Here is a 21,292-nt window from a genome sequence, read left to right as displayed (position 1 = left end):
GTTTCAGCATGATAATACACAGCCCCATGTCGCAAGGATCTGTACATCATTCCTGGAAGCTGAAAATGTCCCAGTTCTTCCATGGCCATCATACTCACCAGACATGACACCCATTGAGCATGTTTGGGATGCTCTGGATCGACATTGACAACAGCGTGTTCCAGTTCCCGCCAATATCCAGCAACTTCGCACAGCCATTGAAGAGGAGTGGGACACATTCCACAGGCCACAATCAACAGCCTGATCAACTCTATGCGAAGGAGATGTGTATCGTTGCATGAGGCAAATGTTCTATAGGATTGAGGTCAGGGCTTTGTGATGGCCACCCCATACCTTGACTTTGTTGTCCTTAAACCATTTTGCCACAACTTTGGAAGTATACTTGGGGTCAATGTCCATCTGGAAGACCCATTTGCGACCAAGCTTTAACTTCCTGACTGATGTCTTGAGATGTTGCTTCAATATATTCACATCATTTTCCTGCCTCATGATGCCATCTATTTTGTGAAGTGCACCAGTCCCTCCTGCAGCAAATCACCCCCACAACATGATGCTGCCACCCCCGTGCTTCACGGTTGGGATGGTGTTCTTCGGCTTGCAAGCCTCCCCCCTTTTTCCTCCAAACATAACGATTGGCCAAACAGATCAATTTTTCTTTCATCAGACCAGAGGACATTTCTCCAAAAAGTATGATCTTTGTCCCCATGTGCAGTAGTCTGGCTTTTTTATGCCGATTTTGGAGCAGTGGCTTCTTCCTTGCTGAGGGGCCTCTCAGGTTATGTCGATATAGGACTAATTTTACTGTGGATATACATACTTTTGTACCTGTTTCTTCCAGCATCTTCACAAGGTCATTTGCTGTTGTTCTGGGATTGATTTGCACTTTTTGCACTAAAGTACGTTCATCTCCAGGAGACAGAACGCGTCTCCTTCGTGAGAGGTATGACGGCTGCGTGGTCCCATGGTGTTTGTACTTGCGTACTATTGTTTGTACAGATGAACGTGGTACCTTCAGGCGTTTGTAAATTTCTCCCAAGGATGAAGCAGACTTGTGGAGGTCTACAATTTTTTTTCTGAGGTCTTGGCTGATTTCTTTTGATTTCCTCATGATGTCAAGCAAAGAGGCACTGATTTTGAAGGCAGGCCTTGAAATACATCCACAGGTACACCTCCAATTGACTCACATTATGTCAATTAGTCTATCAGAAGCTTCTAAAGCCATGACATAATTTTCTGGAATTTTCCAAGCTATTTTAAAGGTACAGTCAACTTAGTGTATGTAAACTTCTGACCCACTGGAATTGTGATACAGTGAATTATAAGTGAAATAATCTGTCTGTAAACAATTGTTGTAAAAATTACTTTTGTCATGCACAAAGCAGATGTCCTATCCGACTTGCCAAACTATAGTTTGTTAACAATACATTTGTGGAGTGGTTGATAAACGAGTTTTAATGACTCCAACCTAAGTGTATGTAAACTTCTGACTTCAACTGTAATTAGAAGACAAGGAATACTTTATCACCCATTTTGTGGAAATGGAAATTAGTATTTTTTTTTCACCCACATTACTCTATCTCTACATCTAGTAAAAGTCTGTCTATCATAACCACTGATTGGAAGGGAGCCTTCTGCTTGCTCTTTGGGGTCCAGGTCAGGTTACTGTAAAGCATTCATGCTGATGTGAGAAGGGCTTTATAAATACATCAAGGGCTTTATAAATACATTAATCAATCAAACAATTGATTATGTTTGATTGATGCTAAAGCAGAATGATGTATCTTTCTTCACCCTACAGATGATGAGGGAAAGATTAAATACATTCTGGGCGAGGCTGGAGTCAAGATTGTGAGTATCCACCAACGTTGCCTACCGATTTTCCACGTTACTGTCACGTTCTGACCAGTAAAGGGGTTATTTGTTATTGTAGTTTGGTCAGGACGTGGCAGGGGGGTATTTGTTTTATGTGGTTCGGGGTGTGTTAGTATATGTGTTTATGTAGAGGGGTGTTTGGTGAGAGTATTCTGGGGTTTTTGGGTTATGTTCTATATTTTGTATTTCTATGTTCTGTCTATGTTGTGTATTTCTTTGTTGGCCTGGTATGGCTCTCAATCAGGAACAGCTGTACATCGATGTTGCTGATTGAGAGTCATACTTAAGTAGCCCTGTTTTCACCTGTCCCTTTGTGGGAAGTTGTATTCGTGCACTGCTATGTTTAGCCTGCAGAACTGTTAGCTGGCGTTGTTTTTGTGTGGTGTTCGTAATAAAATAAATATGAGCATTCACATACCCGCTGCATTTTGGTCCACTTCCTATGACGACCGTTACAGTTACTGTGCTCACTGTGGCAGCTTCCCTTCCTAGGCGTGGTACACTACCTAACCATGTCCCAAATCAATCAAATCAAATTTTCACATGCTTCGTAAACATCTGGTGTAGACTAACAGTGAAATGCTTACTTATGGGCCCTTCCCAACAATGCAGACAAAAAGAAAATAGAGAAATAATAGAAAAGTAAAACACATAACAATAAAAGTAATAATAAATACCCAAAGAGTAACAATATCTTGGCTATGTACACGGGGTACCAGATCCGAGGCGATGTGCAAGGGTACGAGGTAATTGAGGTAGATATGTACATATAACTAAGAATAAAGTGATGGATAATCAACTGTATCAGCAGCGCATGTGATGAGACAAAAAAGTTTGTGCAAAAAGGGTCAAAACAGATAGCCCGGGTGGCTAGTTGGTTAACTATTTAGCAAACAATTTAGCAGTCTTATGGTTTGGGGGTGTTAGCAGTTTATGTTATTTTTCAATAACACAGACCCCAAAGCAAATCGGGGAGGAAAATAGGTTTATTCAAATAGGACAAATCATGGGGGGAGGTAGATGTTTATTCTCCCCGTCCTCAGTGATGCTCTCCAGTGATTCTCTCCACAGAACAAAGAAACAGGATGTAGTTTATAACCCACCCCTAGCCTGTGGTTGACCAATTAGAATTCCTTGCAATAAAACTATTGCCCTTTGGCCAAATAACAAGTATCGTATTTCAATATGTTGAGTATATAGACAAATTCCTCCCATTAATCCCCAATTACAGAAAAAACACTATTTCCATTGATCTTTAGTACTCTATTGACCTCTCGTCCTCTGTCTCTGCGTTGTGTATTTATCTTCAACATATTCTTACAGGGGTAGAAGCTGTTCAGGGTCCTGTTGGTTCCAGACTTGCATCGTTCTCTGAACTCCTCCCTATGGGCTGTCTCATCGTCGTCGGTGATCATGCCTACCTAAAAAGAGAACATTCCAGGATGGTCACTACAATGACGACATGGAGCTCAAACCCCAGCTGAAATACAAAGGTACGGCTGACTGTCATTCTGTCTCTCTTTGTCTGTCCATGTGTGCTGGTTGCTGGTCTCAGTCCTCTCCTGTGTGTATGTACTAATGTGTAGGTTTCTCTCTCTGTCAGCTGGAGGCTCAAGGAACCACAGACCCATGGTAGGGAGCAGACACTTGTGGGGAGACTACAAGGCCAAGGTGTCTCAGTCTCTCACACACACACGCACGCACGCACGCACGCACGCACGCACGCACGCACGCACGCACACACACACACACACACACACACACACACACACACACACACACACACACACACACACACACACACACACACACACACACACACACTTACTTACTTACTTACTCAGGGTGATTTCAGAATGGGAGTAACAGTCAGACCTTTGTCATTGACTCTTCACATTGGTAAAGAGTGTGTTTGTGTTTTCTCCAGAAGGGTAAAGGAGACGTGAAGAGGAAAGGAAAGGTTGATCCATATGCCTACATCCCTCTGAGGAAAGCACAGCTCAACCTCAGGTAAGAACTTAGTAATAAACATAGTAATAATTGTAGTAAATTGTAGTTGTAATAGTGAAAGCTTAACCCACTGCTGACCATGTGTTTGTGTGTGTGTGTGTAGGAAGAAAGCAAAGATGCAGGGCCAGTTAAAGGGCATGGTGAGAGGGACCCAGAAGGGAGCACAGGAAGAAGAGGAGGTCCTTAAAAGTTTACACACAGAACTGTTGAATGTGTGTTTGTGTCCATCTGCCTGTTGTTCACGAGGGTCTGTGCATAGAAACAGAGTTAAAGCTAATTCTATTTCTATGAGTCTGTGAGTCTATACAGAGTATTGCTCAGGCATACCCCATAAAAAAAAACAGCTAATGTATGTTTGCGACAAACAGATAAAGTGGGAGAAGAAACAAAAAGAGGACTTGAAATAGATCGGTTTATTTTTCCCCCTGGAAGTTTTTCTTGCCTAATTCCCATAGTTATCAATGGATACAATCGGGCACACACACATTAAACTTTGACTTTATAGGCTTGTTCAATCCATCAGATGTAACGAGTGACATGCTCACCCCAAATGTGTACAGGTGGACATACATCTGTTAAAACATGTATTTATGTATCTTGTAGAAACATTGACGATAATGTGTGAAAATTGAAAATGTCTTGTTATTGCTCTGTTTGACCGTTAGATGGCGATCTAGATTGCGGTTGAAAATGAGCAATAAGATGAACATCAGACTCACAGTGTTTTATTTCACTATTGTCAGAGTCATAAAGAAAATAGGAAAATCAACCCCTAGCACCAGACAATGTTTCATTGGCCTTTGTAGAGGTGATAGACCTCTGCAATATGGCCTCTTCCATATTACTTGCACTCATCCCATTATTTCAGATCTGCAAGGGGACATCATGAGTTGGATGTAGGGTTGGAGGAGGAAGGGAGGCTTTTGACTGTAGTGTTTGAATGAATCAGTCAGTTATTGCTTTGGGGAGCCCTGTTCCCTGTTCACCCCATACTAAAGCAACACAGTGTGTGAGGGGGAGAGCAACAGAAAGGCTCCATTCAGGAGATGACTATAGTACTACAACACTCCTACTGTTTATAGTTCTGTTTTGACCAACCCCTCTACTGACACAGCAGACTGAAAGAAGTCTGGCTGCTCACTCACTCTTCTCTCTTTTCTATCAATCAAATTCAATAAATGCTTTGACATGAATGGGTGGTTTCCACTGTTGCCAAAGCAATGTATATGTTTGAGCAACAATAATAATATATCAAGTAAACAATTTTACATGGAAAATAATACACCAAAAAGAAAACTGTCAAACTTCCCAGATTAACTTATATTCAGACCAAGGTAAGTACAATTGGTGGTGTGTTTCAGGGTGGTTTCTCCTGAGGTGAAATGGTATCTAAATTCCTGACATCTGGATTTTTTCTGAAATATCATTGGTTAGTTTTTTTTCCATATTAAGGGATAGTGCCCGGACCTTACAATACTGTTCTAGCAAGGCCGGGCTTTTTACCGTAGCCGCTGTTCTGTTGGTGACATCGGCCACTAAAACACATGTTTTATTTGTCTTCTAGGGTGAGTCCCCGAGACGTAGATTTTTCTTATATGGTAGCCAGTTCATTTAGCTCGCTTTGTGCACGGGGGCATTGTCATGCTGAAACAGGAAAGGGCCTTCCCCAAACTGTTACAACTAAGTTGTAAGCACAGAATCATCTAAAATGTCATTGTATGCTGTAGCGTTAAGATGTATCTTTATTGGAACTAAGGGGCCTAGCCCGAAACATGAAAGACAGCCCCAGACCACTATTCCTCCTCCAAACTTTACAATTAGCACCATGCATTCAGCAAGTAGCGTTCTTCTGACATCCGCCAAACCCAGATTCGCCCGTCGAACTGCCAGATGGTGAAGAGTAATTTATCACTCCAGAGAAAGCGTTTCCACTGCTCCAGATTGAAATGGCGGTGAGCTTTACACCACTCCAGCCGACGTTTGGCATTGTATGCATGGTGATCTTAAGCTTGTGTGCGGCACCAGGGAAACAAACACTTGTGAAACTTGATTCATTGGAGGGATAACAACCCATTTGATTTCACCCCGAACAGTTGAAGGCGCAAATCCTAACTTCCATTTAGGTCACATTTTCACTTAGTCTCCCATCAATAAGTTAGGATTTTCCACAAAATAAATATAATTGAGTAAAAAGTTGCCTGCTGAGGTTAGTGACGCACAAAACTTCTGAAACCTTCTCTGAACTCTCTCTCCCTCTTTTTCTATCTCTAGATTGTGACGTGGTAAGGTTGGACGCAGGTACAGAGAAGAGACCAGACGAGGAATCAGTGGTTAAGGATAAACATAATATGTACTGAGAAACGGTAGCCGCAGGATCACAGTACACTCGAAAAAACAACAAACACTAAGTCTCAAAAACTCACTCAGGAAACGACCACACATGATAAACAATTCAATCTTCTGCAAAGCATAACAGAAAACCCACTTCTTTTAACAGGGAAATCATAATGAGTAAATTGGACACACCTGAGTGTCGTTAATGTCCCTAGGTGACAGGAGGAAACATGACATAGATAAAGACTAAGAAGAGGACATTCCAGGATGGTGACTACGATGACATGGAGCTCGAACCCCAGCTGAAATACAAAGGTACGGCTGACTGTCCTTCTGTCTCTCTTTGTCTGTGTGCTGGTCTCACTCCTCTCCTGTGAGTATGTATTCATGCGTGAGTTTCTCTCTTTTTCAGCTGGAGGCTCGAGGATCCACAGACCCCTAGTAGGGAGCAGAGACCTGTGGGGAGACTACAAGGCCAAGGTGACACACACACACACACACACACACACACACACACACACACACACACACACACACACACACACACACACACACACACACACACACACACACACACACACACACACACACACAAACTTCTGTTCAAAAGTTTGGGGTCACTTAGAAATGTCCTTGTTTTTGAAAGAAAAGCAAAACATTTTGGTCAATTAAAATAACATCAAATTGATCGGAAATACAGTGTAGACATTATTAATGTTGTAAATAACTATTGTAGCTGGAAACGTCACATTTTTTATGGAATATCTACATAGGTGTACAGAGGCCCATTATCAGCAACCATCACTCCTGTGTTCCAATGGCACGTTGTGTTAGCTAATCCAAGTTTATCATTTTGAAAGGCTAATTGATCTTTAGAAAACTCTTTTGCAATTATGTTAGCACAGCTAAAAACTGTTGTGCTGATTAAAGAAGCAATAAAACTGGCCTTCTTTAGACTAGTTGAGTATCTGGAGCATCAGCATTTGTGGGTTCGATTACAGGCTCAAAATGGTCAGAAACAAATAACTTTATTCTGAAACTCGTCAGTCTATTCTTGTTTTGAGAAATTAAGGCTATTCCATGTGAGAAATTGCCAAGAAACTGAAGATCTGTGTACTACTTCCTTCACAGAACAGCGCAAACTGGTTCTAACCAGAATAGAAAGAGGAGTGGGAGGCCCCGGTGCACAACTGAGCAAGAGGACAAGTACATTAGAGTGTCTAGTTTGAGAAACAGACGCCTCACAAGTCCTCAACGGGCAGCTTCATTAAATAGTACCCGCAAAACACCAGTCTCAACGTCAACAGTGAAAAGGCGACTCTGGGAAGCTGGCCTTCTAGGCAGAGTTGCAAATAAAAATCCATATCTCAGACTGGCCAATAAAAATAAAATATTAAGATGGGCAAAAGAACACAGACACTGGACAGAGGAACTCTGCCTAGAAGGCTAGCATCCCGGTGTTGCCTCTTCACTGTTGACGTTGAGACTGGTGTTTTCCGGGTGGGTTTTCATGGCTTGGTTTTTGCTCTGACATGCACTGTCAACTGTGGGACCTTATATAGACATATGTGTGCCTTTCCAAATCATATCCAATCAATTGAATTTACCACAGGTGGAAAAGTTGTAGAAACATCCCAAGAATGATCAATGGAAACATGATGCACCTGAGCTCAATTTCGAGTCTCATAGCAAAGGGTCTGAATACTTATGTAAATAAGGTATTTCTGTTTTCACTTTGTCATTATGGGGTATTGTGTGTAGATTGCTGAGGATTTTTATTTATTTAATCAATTTTACAATAAGGCTGTAACGTAACAAGGGGTCTGAATACTTTCCGAAGGCACTTTATAGTGTACCTTCACGCCATATGGAATCAAATACTTTTTGAAAGTCTATAAAACAGGCAAGTATTTTTCCTTTTTGACTTTGGCATGTTTGACATGTTTTTTGACCAAGGTGTGGAGGGTAAATACTGTGCTATGTTTGTTGTTTAGGGAGCAATCCAATTAGACTTTTACTTAAAAAGTTATTTTCCTTGGAATTTAAAGAGGTTTTCAAAATGCTAGTTAGTTGTGATTCATACACAGATGTAGCACTGTGTTCATGGGTATTTCTCCATACATCTATGTAGTCTGCTTACCAGTTCTAGCATTTAGATCTCCATTAACATAACTTTACTTACTGATGGGGCCATATTGCACACATGTCTCGATTTTGGTCTGTGGAGAAGCTTCATGCTCCTTTGCTTCTTCTCTTAGGGAAGTCTTCCTGGCTGCTTTCCGACCCCTGAACCATGATGGTGCCGTTATGGTAGACGTTAACGGTCAGGCTGGGGCAGTTTTCATCATTGTCCTCACTGATTGATATCGGTGTTCCTTTTCCAATACCATTCTTTCAATGTTTTGGCTATTTTGTGCACAGGGCAGTGTGCCAGAAGGGGCTCACAGTATGAAATAAGAGATTTGTTGTTCTTTCCCTCTAGTATTGGTAAGTCTACCACCAAGGTCATTGGTGAAGAGCAGACATCTATCTGTACATAATCTTAATTTATCTCATTCCCAAACTTTGTCTGCTTTATTCAGTTCACAGATTATTATTTTTTTTTTACTGCAACAGCATCTCAAAAAACTTCTGCTAAAATCAGCAGCTCATGTTCTAATTCAATTAAAAAGAAAAGTAGTACAAGTAGCAAAATTAACGTTTTTCTCAGCTATTTGATAGCCTTTTCTGTTTGAGCTGTTAGCTATAGCTAAAACAAACAATTGATTGTGCTGATGATGGTGTTGCTATGGTAATGATGGTAGCTTGCTGACTTGCTAGCTTCTTAGCATAGATAGGCTTGCTAAAGTACAGAGTACTGTGTGTATATATGTATTTTGTTTTTGACAAATACAATCAATCAATCCAAATTGTGCAGCGAAGAATGGAAAGAGACTTCTGATATAAAACACTTTTATGACATTCGGAGATTGCCAAGCATTCGATACTGAGTATACCTACAAGGTAGGGAGTGATGATTTTTCTGTTTTTGTCGAGATTGACAGTCTATTTATTATGGTGTTGAAAACTCAAACCATGATATTGAAGTGCCAGAAGTCAGCATGCCTTGTTTATTTGTTGTGATGCATTGGCACAGAAAACTGCTGATGCAAAATTCGTTGCATATATTTTATATAATTATAAATATGACTTCAAAATGTTGAAAATCAGATTTCCCCTAGCTGATCATTGTCTGTAGCAGGCTCTGAAACTAGTGTAATGAAACAGGCAGGGTGTGACGATCGTCGTAATGAGGAGACCAAGGTGCAGCGTGGTGAGTGCTCATGATGAATTTATTTTAACTCAGAACACTAAATCAAAACAATAAACAACAGAAAACGACCGTCACGTTCTGCAGGCTAAACTGAGCTGTACAAAAACAAGATCCCACACTGAAGGAGGGAAAAAGGGCTGCCTAAGTATGATTCCCAATCAGAGACAACGATAGACAGCTGCCTCTGATTGGAAACCATACTAGGCCAATCAAAGGAAAAACAACAACATAGAAATATAACACATAGAATGCCTGACCTAACAAAATAGAGAAATAAAACATCTGTCTCAGGTCAGGGCGTGACACAGGGAGAGTGAGCTTGTCTTTGGTGGTCGGTGAATTCTCAACCTTATGGCCCATAGCCCTCCGTGGCATCGACTGTGCCACAAATCATGTTGAAGTGGCAAAGTCGATATCCATGTTTATAAATACAGGGTCACTACAGTTATTTCTTTTGAGTTAATTCTATGAGAGGGGAGGGTGTGCAATTTATTTTACAGTACAAGGGGAAAGGTAATGTGAAAATATTTTTAACCCTTGGGGAGAGGAGTGCATTTTTCTTTATGACACCTTGAGTGGGACCAGCCCCCCCCACCCCCCAGTAAATGTATATCTGTCCCTTAGTGCCTTATTGCCAACAGGATGCATGTTTTGGAATAATTTAATTTGGTAAAGGCTTCCTTCTTTTTACTCTGTCTTTTAGGTTAGTATTGTGGAGTAACTACAATGTTGTTGATCCATCCTCAGCTTTCTCCAATCACGGACATTACACTCTGTAACTGTTTTAAAGTCACCATTGGCTTGATGGTGAAATCCCGGAGCAGTTTCCTTCCTCTCTGGAGGGGGGAGGGAGCAGGAGGGAGCAGGAGGGAGGTATGGAGACGGGATGGAATAGAGATGGAGAGAGGGGAAGGAGAGGACGGTCGGACTAGAGGCCTCTGGTCAGGATGTGATCGAATGGAATCCTAGCTTTTTTTTTACTTGTGTGAAGTTGATACAACGACCCTGCAACACAAACAGACAGAAACAACTGTTATAGGTCAGGGGTGCACAACTCAGGTGCTTGTTCCACTGTTAGTTAAGCACCGATCTATCAAACACTGCTCTATTGCCGCACCGAACTAAAAAAATACATCACTCTCTCTTTGGAAGAGCGGGGATAGAGTCCCATTTGAAACCATTAAGCGCACCTTATTGGACTTTTGACAATAGTTCGGCAGCCTCTGCCACTCTTTTGGCACGGTGCTGGTGAAACACGCCTCTGTTTTATGCAGCACTCCAGATAAGTTACTCCACTCTCAGGAGAAATGATATATGTTAACTGCATGCAAATGAAGGTTTCGCTACCACACCCACAATGGAAACACAATCCTGGTCTCGGATTCGCAGGTGGAGGACTTCTGTGAGAGCTCGCTGTTATGCCTGAATTCGACCCAAAACCAACAGCCCCACGCAACAAAGCTCCTCACAACTCTGTTTACGCGCCATTAACTGGGCAGAATACAACTCTAACTCTCTCATGAGGGGAGAAATCGACTTTTGTTCCGAGGAGATAATTGCTGTCTGCGTGGTCTAGATGGTTGTGTCAGGGCATGAAAGACCACAATGACCTCTGTAACTTTTGTATTGCTATATTGTTATGAGGGAGCCAGTTCCAGATGTAAAGACACAGTTCTGTGAAAAGACAAAGCATCATCTCAATCTTCCTGTGTCTTTGACCTTAAAGAGTCATCCTCCAGGGTTTTATTCATGCAGGGGTTTTGTATGTTTTTTTAAAATGGTCATACAACTTAACAAAGCACAGCAACAATGACAAAAAGCACAACAATGACAAAACAAAATAACAAAAGGCACAATGACAAAAATCGCAACAAAAATGACAAAAGCACACCGTAGAAAAGCACAGCAACAACTACTAAAAGCACAACTACAAAAAGACACAGCAATAACTACCAGCAAAACAATATAACACAAAGCACTAAGACATCTAGATCAATTTCGAAAGATCTTCCATCTCTGACAAACACATCTCACACTCCCATCTTTCCACATAACTCTCACTCCAATGGGCCCATGAACGGCCTTCAAGTTCATTGGAAGTTGAAAAGCCAAGAGCCATATTGTGACAAAAGAGATTCACTTTCATTTCCCCCTGATGGCCCTGTCACACAGTGGAGAAGAGAGAGGGAGGAGAGGCCCTCGTTTATTAAAGAGTCAAATGAGGACCTCCCATCTCTCTCTCTCTCTCTCCCTCCCTCCCTCTCACCACCACCAAACTCAGAGGAAGGTCTAGCAAAACAGATAAATCTGCAGAACTTGTTCTGCTCTATGGATAGTGTGTGTAAGTGGATCATTGGTTGTGTGGAGGAGGGATATTTTACAGTTGCCTGCGAAGTGTGTTTGAGTGAAGTGCGTAAGTGGATCGTTTTAATGTCATGGGAAGTGACAGGCAGAGCTGTCAGGTCAGATGTGTGTCTGTCTGTTTCTCGCTTTCTTCTTCCCCTCTCTTTCTCTCTGTCCTCTGTCTCTCTCTGCTCAGCTGTGATGGAAGCTATTTCACGTAAAACCACAGCCATGTAGGAGAGTGTGTGTGAGTGAGAGGCTGAGTATGCTGGGGGTTGTATGGAGCTCCGTATCCCACCATATGCAGGTTTCCCAACTGAGGCAGGTTAGGGGTGGGTGGTGAAGGGTGACAGCCACAGGGGCAATGAAGAGACTGGCCATGACTAAGGATTCCGGATAGCATGGCCCCAATTGAATCTCAGCTTACGTAGTACGAGCAACGAGGGAAAGTTGGTGGTTGTATTCGCTAAAGGTTTTTATTAAAAGTAAGAATTTCAGCACCCCGCAGAAGGACTGCAATTGTACAGGACAAACATAGGTACAGGTAAGCGTTTTCAGAATCGAATGATGTTATTGCTAGCAATCATTACAAAGGTGCACCTTGTGCTGGGGACAATAAAAGGCCACTCTAAAATGTGCAGTTTTGTCACACAATGCCACAGATGTCTCAACTTTTGAGGGAGCGTGCAATTGGCTTGCTGACTGCAGGAATGTTCATCAGAGCTGTTGCGAGAGAATTTAATGTTAATTCCTCTACCATAAGCCGCCTCCAACTTAGTTTTAGAGAATTAGGCATGAAATCCAACAGGCCTCACAATCGCAGACCATGTGTGTGGTGCCGGAGGGGCGAGCGTTTTGCTGATGTCAATGTTGTGAACAGAGTGCCCCATGGTGGTGGTGGGGTTATGGTATGGGCAGTCATAAGCTACAGATAATGAACAGAATTGCATTTTATCAATGGCAATTTGAATGCAAAGAGATACCGTGATGAGATCCTGAGGCCCATTGTCGTGCCATTCATCCACCGCCATCACCTCATGTTTCAGCATGATAATGCACAGCCCCGTGTCGCAAGGATCTGTACACATTTCCTGGAAGCTGAAAATGTCCCAGTTCTTCCATGGCCTGCATACTCACCAGACATGTCACCCATTGAGCATGTTTGGGATGCTCTGGGTTGACGTATAATGCAGCACGTTCCAGTTCCCGCCAATATCCAGCAACTTCGCACAGCCATTGAAGAGGAGTGGGACAACATTCCACAGCCCACAATCAACAGCGTGATCAACTCTATGCGAAGGAGATATGTATCGCTGCATGAGGCAAATGGTGGTCACACCAGATACTGACTGGTTTTCTGATCCACGCCCCTGATTTGGGAAATCATCTTTTTTTTAAGGTACTGTATCTTTGAAAAGTAGCTGCATATCAGTATTCCCAGTCATGTGAAATCCATAGATTAGGGCCAAATTAATTTATTTCAATTGACTGATTTCCTTAAATTAACTGTAACTCAGTAAAATCGTAGAAATTGTTGCATGTTTAGTTTATATTTTTGTTCAGTATAAGAGAACGAAGTTGAGGGTTCCTCAGCTAAATGGGGCCATACTTTGAACTTTTGCTAAGACCATGGCTTAAACCATTGGTATAAAATGGCTAACGGGTAGCTTTTCTCATTGGCCTACCTGACCAAACAGCTGAGCAGATAATTACGTTACACATTTTGTCTCAGCCAATTAAAATCGTCCAAGTAGTTGGACATATTCCAACATCTTTTCACTATAGCATCTTTACCAGAAGTCCACATGCACATTATGATTCTCAAACTAACTGCACTTGCGACGTACAGTACCGGTCAAAAGTTTGGACACACCTGCTCATTCAAGGTTATAATTTTTTTTTAAACTATTTTCTACATTGTATAATTGTCACGCCCTGATCTGTTTCACCTGTCATTGTGCTTGTCTCCACCCCCTCCAGGTGTCACCCATCTACCCCATTATCCCCTGTGTACTTATACCTGTGTTTTCTGTTTGTCTGTTGCCAATTCATCTTCAAATGAAATCAAATCGTATTAGTCACATGCGCTGAATACAACAGCTGTAGCCCTTACAGTGAAATGCTTACTTACGAGCCCCTAACCAACAGTGCAGTTTCCAAAAAATACAGATAAGAATGAGAGAAAAAAGTAACAAGTAATTAAAGAGCAGCAGTAACAAATAACAATGTATATAGGGGGGTGCCGGTACAGAGTCAATGTGCGGGGGCACCGGTTAGTTGAGGTAGTATGTACATGTAGGTAGTGTTATTAAAGTGACTATGCATAGATGACAACAGAGAGAGGCAGTGGTGTGGGGAGCGGGGGATATGCATATAGTCTGGGTAGCCATTTGACTAGATGTTCAGGAGTCTTATGGCTTGAGGGTAGAAGCTGTTTAGAAGCCTCTTGGACCTAGACTTGACGCTCCGGTACCGCTTGCCGTGCGGTGGCAGAGAGAACAGTCTATGACTAGGGTGGCTGGAGTCTTTGCCAATTTTTAGGGCCTTCTTCTGACACAGCCTGGTATAGAGGTCCAGGATGGCAGGAAGCTTGGCCCCAGTGATGTACTGGGCCGGTCGCACTACCCTTTGTAGTGACTTGCGGTCGGAGGCTGAGCAGTTGCCATACCGGGCAGTGATCCAACCAGTCAGGATGCTCCCGATTGTGCAGCTGTAGAACCTTTTGAGGATCTGAGGACCCATGACAAATCTTTTCAGTCTCCTGAGGGGAATAGGTTTTGTTGTGCCTGCTTCGACTGTCTTGGTGTGCTTGGACCATGTTAGTTTGTTGGTGATGTGGACACCAAGGAACTTGAAGCTCTCAACCTGCTCCACTGCAGCCCCGTCGATGAGAATGGGGGCATGCTTGGTCCTCTTTTTCCTGTAGTCCACAATCATCTCCTTTGTCTTGATAACGTTGAGGGAGAGGTTGTTGTCCTGGCACCACACGGCAATACTTATTTCCCTCATTAAAATGCAAATCAAGTTATAATATTGTTGACATGCGTTTTTCTGGATTTTTTTGTTGCTATTCTGTCTCTCACTGTTCAAATAAACCTACCATTAAAATTATAGACTGATCATTACTTTCTCAGTGGGCAAACGTACAAAATCAGCAGGGGATCAAATACGTTTTTCCCTCACTGTAGATATAGTGCACCAGCTGTTATTTACAAAAATACATAGTCCGCCGCCCCTTGTCTTACCAGATGCCTCAGTTCTATCCTGCTGGTACATCGTATAACCAGCCAGCTGTATGTTGATATTGTCGTCGTTCAGCCACGACTCCATGAATCATAAGATGTTACAGTTTTTAATGTCCTGTTGGTAGTTTAACCTTCCTCGTAAATTTTTCTACAGTTGGCCATGCTTTCCACCTGCCTACCCCTTCTCCGGCCAACAGCTCTGCAGCCCCCACAGCAACTTGCCCAAGCCTCCCCCATTTCTCCTTCACCCAAATCAAGATAGCTGATGTTCTGAAAGAGCTGCAAAATCTGGAGCCCTACAAATCAGTTGGGCTAGACAATCTGGACCCTCTCTTTCTAAAATTATACACTGCAATTGTTGCAAGCCCTATTACTAGGCTGTTCAACCTCTTTTTCATATCGTCTGAGATCCCTACAGATTGGAAAGCTGCTGCAGTCATCCCCCTCTTCAAAGGGGAGACACTCTAGACCCAATCTGTTACAGACCTATATCTATCCAACCCTGCCTTTCTAAATTCTTCGAAAGCCAGGTTTTAACAAACAGATCACCCAACCATTTCGAATCCCACCGTACCTTCTCTGCTATGCAATCTGGTTTCCGAGCTGGTCATGGGTGCACCACAGCAATGCTCAAGGTCCTAAACAATATCATAACCGCCATCAATAAAAGACAGTACTGTGCAGCCGTCTTCATCGACCTGGCCAAGGCTTTCGACTCTGTCAATCACCGCATTCTTATCAGGAGACTCAACAGCCTTGGTTTCTCAAATGACTGCCTCGCCTGGTTCACCAACTAGAGTTCAATGTGTCAAATCGGAGGGCCTGTTGTCCGGACCTCTGGCAGTCTCTATGGGGGTGCCACAGGGTTTGATTCCCGGGCCGACTCTTTTCTCTGTATATATCAATGATATCGCTCTTGCTGCTGGTGATTCTCTGATCCACCTTTACGCAGACAACACCATTCTGTATATTTCTGGCCCTTCTTTGGACACTGTGTTTACAAACCTCCAGACGAGCTTCAATGCCATACACCACTCCTTCAGTGGCCTCCAACTGCTCTTAAATGCAAGGAAAACTAAATGCATGCTCTTTAACCAATCGCTGCCCACACCTGCCTGCCTGTCAAGCATCACTACTCTGGACTGTTTTGAACACGTGCACAACTACAAATACCTAGGTGTCTGGTTAGACTGTAAACTCTCCTTCCAGACTCACATTAAGCATCTCCAATCCAAAATTAAATCTTGAATCGGCTTCCTATTTCGCAACAAAGCCTCCTTCACTTATGCTGCTAAACATACCCTCGTAAAACTGACTATCCTACCGATCCTTGACTTCGGTGTTGTCATTTACAAAATTGCCTCCAACACTCTACTCAGCAAATTGGATGTAGTCTATCACCGTGCCATCCGTTTTGTCACCAAAGCCCCATATCATTTTACATTTTAGTCATTTAGCAGACGCTCTTATCCAGAGCGACTTACAGTAGTGAATGCATACATTTCATACATTTTTTCCCCCGTACTGGTCCCCCGTGGGAATCGAACCCACAACCCTGGTGTTGCAAACATCATGCTCTACCAACTGAGCCACACGGGACCGTGTGTACTACCCACCACTGCGACCTGTATGTTCTTGTTGGCTGACCCTCGCTTCATATTCATCGCCAAACCCACTGGCTCCAGGTCATCTATAAGTCTTTGCTAGGTAAAGCGCCGCCTTATCTCAGCTCACTGGTCACCATAGCAGCACCCACCCGTAGCACGCGCTCCAGCAGGTATGGTCATCCCCAAAACCAACTCCTCCTTTGGCTGCCTTTCCTTCCAGTTCTCTGCTGCCAATGACTGGAACGAATTGCAAAAATCACTGAAGCTGGAGACATACCTCCCTCACTAACTTTAAGCATCAGTTGTCAGAGCAGCTTACTGATCATTGTACCTGTACACAGCCCATCTGTAAATAGCCCACCCAACTGCCTCATCCCCATATTGTTATTCATTTTTTTGCGACTTTGCACCCTAGTATGTCTACTTGCACATCATCTTCTACACATCTATCACTCCAGTGTTAATGCTAAATTGTAATTATTTCGCCACTAGGGCCTATTTATTTCCTTACCTCCCTAATCTTACTACATTTGGACACACTGTATATAGATTTTTGTACTGTGTTATTGACTGTACATTTGTTTATCCCAGGTGTAACTCTGTGTTGTTTGTGTTGCACTGCTTTGCTTTATCTTGTCCAGGTCGCAGTTGTAAATGAGAACTTGTTCTCAACTGGCCTACCTGGTTAAATAAAGGTGAAACAAAATAAAATAAAAAAAGGTGGTTGAGAGAATGCCAAGAGTGTGCAAAGCTTCCATAAAGTCAAAGGGTGGCTACTTTGAAGAATCTCAAATATAAAATATATTTTGATTTGTTTAACACTGTTTTGCTTACTGCACTATTCCATATGTGTTATTTCACAGTTTTGATGTCTTTACTATTATTCTACAATGTAGAAAATAATAAACATAAAGAAAAACCCTGGAATGAGTAGGCGTGTCCAAACTTTTGACTGGTACTGTATGTTAAAATACCCCGTGGTGTCATAATTTTTCTTTTGACATGTGGATTTACCTTCATTGTGGTATAGTGCAGTCATTACCTTAAAAATAAAGATTCATTTCAGATTAAGATGTAATTACATTGATTTCCAGTATTGCGATTGTGAGTTAGTCAAGTGTCACGACTCTCCTGTGAGGATCCATGGATCAGGTTATAGTGGATTAGCGTTTAATAGAAGATGTGGGGTTTTATGACACCTCACATCGATCTTAAATTGTAGGCAGCAGACGATTCCTTTTGGAGTCTAGTTTGGGTGAATGGAATGTCTCTTTGTTACAGAAGAGTTTGCCACCCAAAACTTCAACATTAAACAATGAACACTGGACAATATATTTCAAAATCCGAATGTTGGGAATGATGAGAGAAGAAATACGGAAAATGAATGCCATCGTGGTCTGCCCACAGCAAGCTCACATAAAAAGGAGTTTGGGTAATGGGACTTAGAGGATTCCCAGTCAGACTCACCACTGCCCACTGACAAAGAAAGGATCAGTCTATAATTTTAATGGTTGGTTTATTTGAACAGTGATAGACAGAATAACAACAAAAGTATCCAGAAAAACGCATGTCAAAAATGTTATAAATTGATTTGCATTTTAATGAGGGAAATAAGTATTTGACCCCCTCTCAATCAGAAAGATTTCTGGCTCCCAGGTGTCTTTTATACAGGTAACGAGCTGAGATTAGGAGCACACTCTTAAAGGGAGTGCTCCTAACCGCAGCTTGTTACCTGTAAAAAAGACACCTGTCCACAGAAGCAATCAATCAATCAGATTCCAAACTCTCCACCATGGCCAAGACCAAAGAGCTCTCCAAGGATGTCAGGGACAAGATTGTAGACCTACACAAGGCTGGAATGGTCTACAAGACCATCGCCAAGCAGCTTGGTGAGAAGGTGACAACATTTGGTGTGATTATTCGCAAATGGAAGAAACACAAAAGAACTGTCAATCTCCCTCGGTCTGGGGCTCCATGCAAGATCTCACCTCGAGTTGCAATGATCATGAGAATGGTGAGGAATCAGCCCAGAACTACACGGGAGGATCTTGTCAATGATCTCAAGGCAGCTGGGACCATTGTCACCAAGAAAACAATTGGTAACACACTACGCCGTGAAGGACTGAAATCCTGCAGCACCCGCAAGGTCCCCCTGTTCAAGAAAGCACATATACATGCCCGTCTGAAGTTTGCCAATGAACATCTGAATGACTCAGAGGACAACTGGTGAAAGTGTTGTGGTCAGATGAGACCAAAATGGAGCTCTTTGGCATCAACTCAACTCACCGTGTTTGGAGGAGGAGGAATGCTGCCTATGACCCCAAGAACACCATCTCCAAGGATCAAACATGGAGGTGGAAACATTATGCTTTGGGGGTGTTTTTCTGCTAAGGGGACAGGACAAGTTCACCGCATCAAAGGGACGATGGACGGGGCCATGTACCGTCAAATCTTGGGTGAGAACCTCCTTCCCTCAGCCAGAGCATTGAAAATGGGTCGTGGATGGGAATTCCAGCATGACAATGACCCAAAACACACGGCCAAGACAACAAAGGAGTGGCTCAAGAAGAAGCACATTAAGGTCCTGGAGTGGCCTAGCCAGTCTCCAGGCCTTAATCCCATAGAAAATCTGTGGAGGGAGCTGAAGGTTCGAGTTGCCAAACGTCAGCATCGAAACCTTAATGACTTGGAGAAGATCTGCAAAGAGGAGTGGGACAAAATCCCTCCTGAGATGTGTGCAAACCTGGTGGCCAACTACAAGAAACGTCTGACCTCTGTGATTGCCAACAATGGTTTTGCCACCAAGTACTAAGTCATGTTTTGCAGAGGGGTCAAATACTTATTTCCCTCATTAAAATGCAAATCATTTTATAACATTTTTGACATGCGTTTTTCAGTATTTAAAAAAAATAAAAATTAAAATAAACCTACCATTAAAATTATTGACTGATAATTTCTTTGTAAGTGGGCAAATGTACAAAATCAGCAGGGGATCAAATACTTTTTTCCCCTGCTGTATACTGTATACTGTATCCCTCACTATTTATTCTTTACTATGTATTGCATCTCAGCTGCTCTGTTACTGCTCATCCAAGTATTTTATACTTATGTTCTCATCCCATTCCTTTACTAGATTGTGTGTATTAGGTTTTGTTGTGGAATTGTTAGATATTACTGCGCTGTCGGATCTAGAACCGTAAGCATTTCGCTTCACTCGCAATAACATCTGCTAACCATGTGTATGTGACCAATAACATTTGATTTGATTTGATGACGGTCAAAGGCAGACGGTAAGATTTCACTTTTATCAAAATTGACCTTATACCCAGATAAATACCTATAATACTGTAATAGGTTCTGTAAGTGAGAGAGGGAATGTTTTGGGTTCATTAGAAATAAGATAAGGTTGTCTGCAAAAAGTGATAATTTATGGGTATGGGGGCCCACCTCAAAGCCATGTATGTCAGGGCACGTTCTAATGGCCCCAGCCAACGGTTCGATGGCGAGGGCGATGAGGTGGGGGATAATTGGGCAACCTTGTCTGTTCCCCCTATAGAGAGGGAAAGAGGAGGAAGTAATCCCATTGGTAGCAATCCAAGCTTTAGGAGATGTGTAGAGTGATTTTATTACATTTACAAACACGGTGCCTAAAACGAACTTTTCCAAAACGTGAAAGAGATATGGTCATTTGACCCTAACAAAGGCCTTTTCGGCATCGAGGGAGACCGCAACACTACGTATTTTGTTTTTGTTAGCAAGGTGTATTATATCAAAAAACCTTTGAGATTATTAAGGGAAAATCTATTAATTATGAAGCCAGTCTGGTCTGGGTTGACCAACAGGGGGAGACATGACTCCAGTCTCTTAGATAGCATCTTGGTGACCAGTTTACAATCTGTATTAAGGAGAGAGATTGGTCTATAGGAGGCGCACTTTAGCGGGTTTTTCCCTTTCTTGTGAATTACTGTAATCACAGCTTGAGAGAAAGACTCTCGGAAGCAGTTGTCCTCTCCGGCCTTTTTAAGTACATTCATAAGGTAGAATAAAGACTCAATAGGTAAATCAGTAAGAAGATACATTAAACACAACAAAACATCCTTCCTCTCCATGCTAAAAATAACTATGTTTAGCTGAAAATGTTGATAAACTATTAGTCTATTTCTTCACATTATATGCGCAGCAATGCGCACACGGTAGTAGGCTATAAGTGTGAATGTTCCATTAGCAGGAAAACACCATTCTCAAAAGTGACCACAAATGCGATTATGCATGTATTGGTTCTATTATAAAGGTGCATTTTTATGGTAAAAATTATCTTCCCCAAACTCGAAACTCACGACTGCGTATGTATGCCAGTTAGGCTCTACATCCGTTGTAAAGTGGATTAATGTGCTTCCTTTTAAGAAGTTATTTGGCGACTTTAGTTGTGATACAAAATTATCAAAACATATAGGCCTATGGGCTAGGCTACATGAGGTGTGACTCTGATTTGAAAAAGTAAAAAAAATAAAATATGCGCTCTTTGCCTTAAGCTAAGTGATAATATATCATTCACAAGTGATAACATG

General features: G+C 42.2%; 1 long non-coding RNA gene and 1 other non-coding gene across 2 annotated transcripts; one reads left to right on the top strand and one right to left on the bottom strand.

The window, feature by feature from the left end:
• Positions 1-3,520: 3,520 nt before the first annotated feature.
• Positions 3,521-4,075, top strand: LOC123726755 (uncharacterized). Its single transcript, XR_006758879.1, has 3 exons — positions 3,521-3,543; positions 3,800-3,882; positions 3,986-4,075. It is a non-coding gene; the product is annotated as an uncharacterized lncRNA (long non-coding RNA).
• Positions 4,076-16,642: 12,567 nt separating this feature from the next.
• On the bottom strand, positions 16,643-16,718 carry trnac-gca (transfer RNA cysteine (anticodon GCA)). The gene has a single exon. It is a non-coding gene; the product is annotated as a tRNA-Cys (tRNA).
• Positions 16,719-21,292: the final 4,574 nt, after the last annotated feature.

Source organism: Salmo salar, chromosome ssa01 (assembly GCF_905237065.1).
Source record: "Salmo salar chromosome ssa01, Ssal_v3.1, whole genome shotgun sequence".
In the NCBI taxonomy this organism is placed as follows: Eukaryota; Metazoa; Chordata; class Actinopteri; order Salmoniformes; family Salmonidae; genus Salmo; species Salmo salar.
The sequence above is the reverse complement of the archived record's forward strand: the minus strand, read 5'-3'. Positions and strand labels throughout refer to the sequence as shown.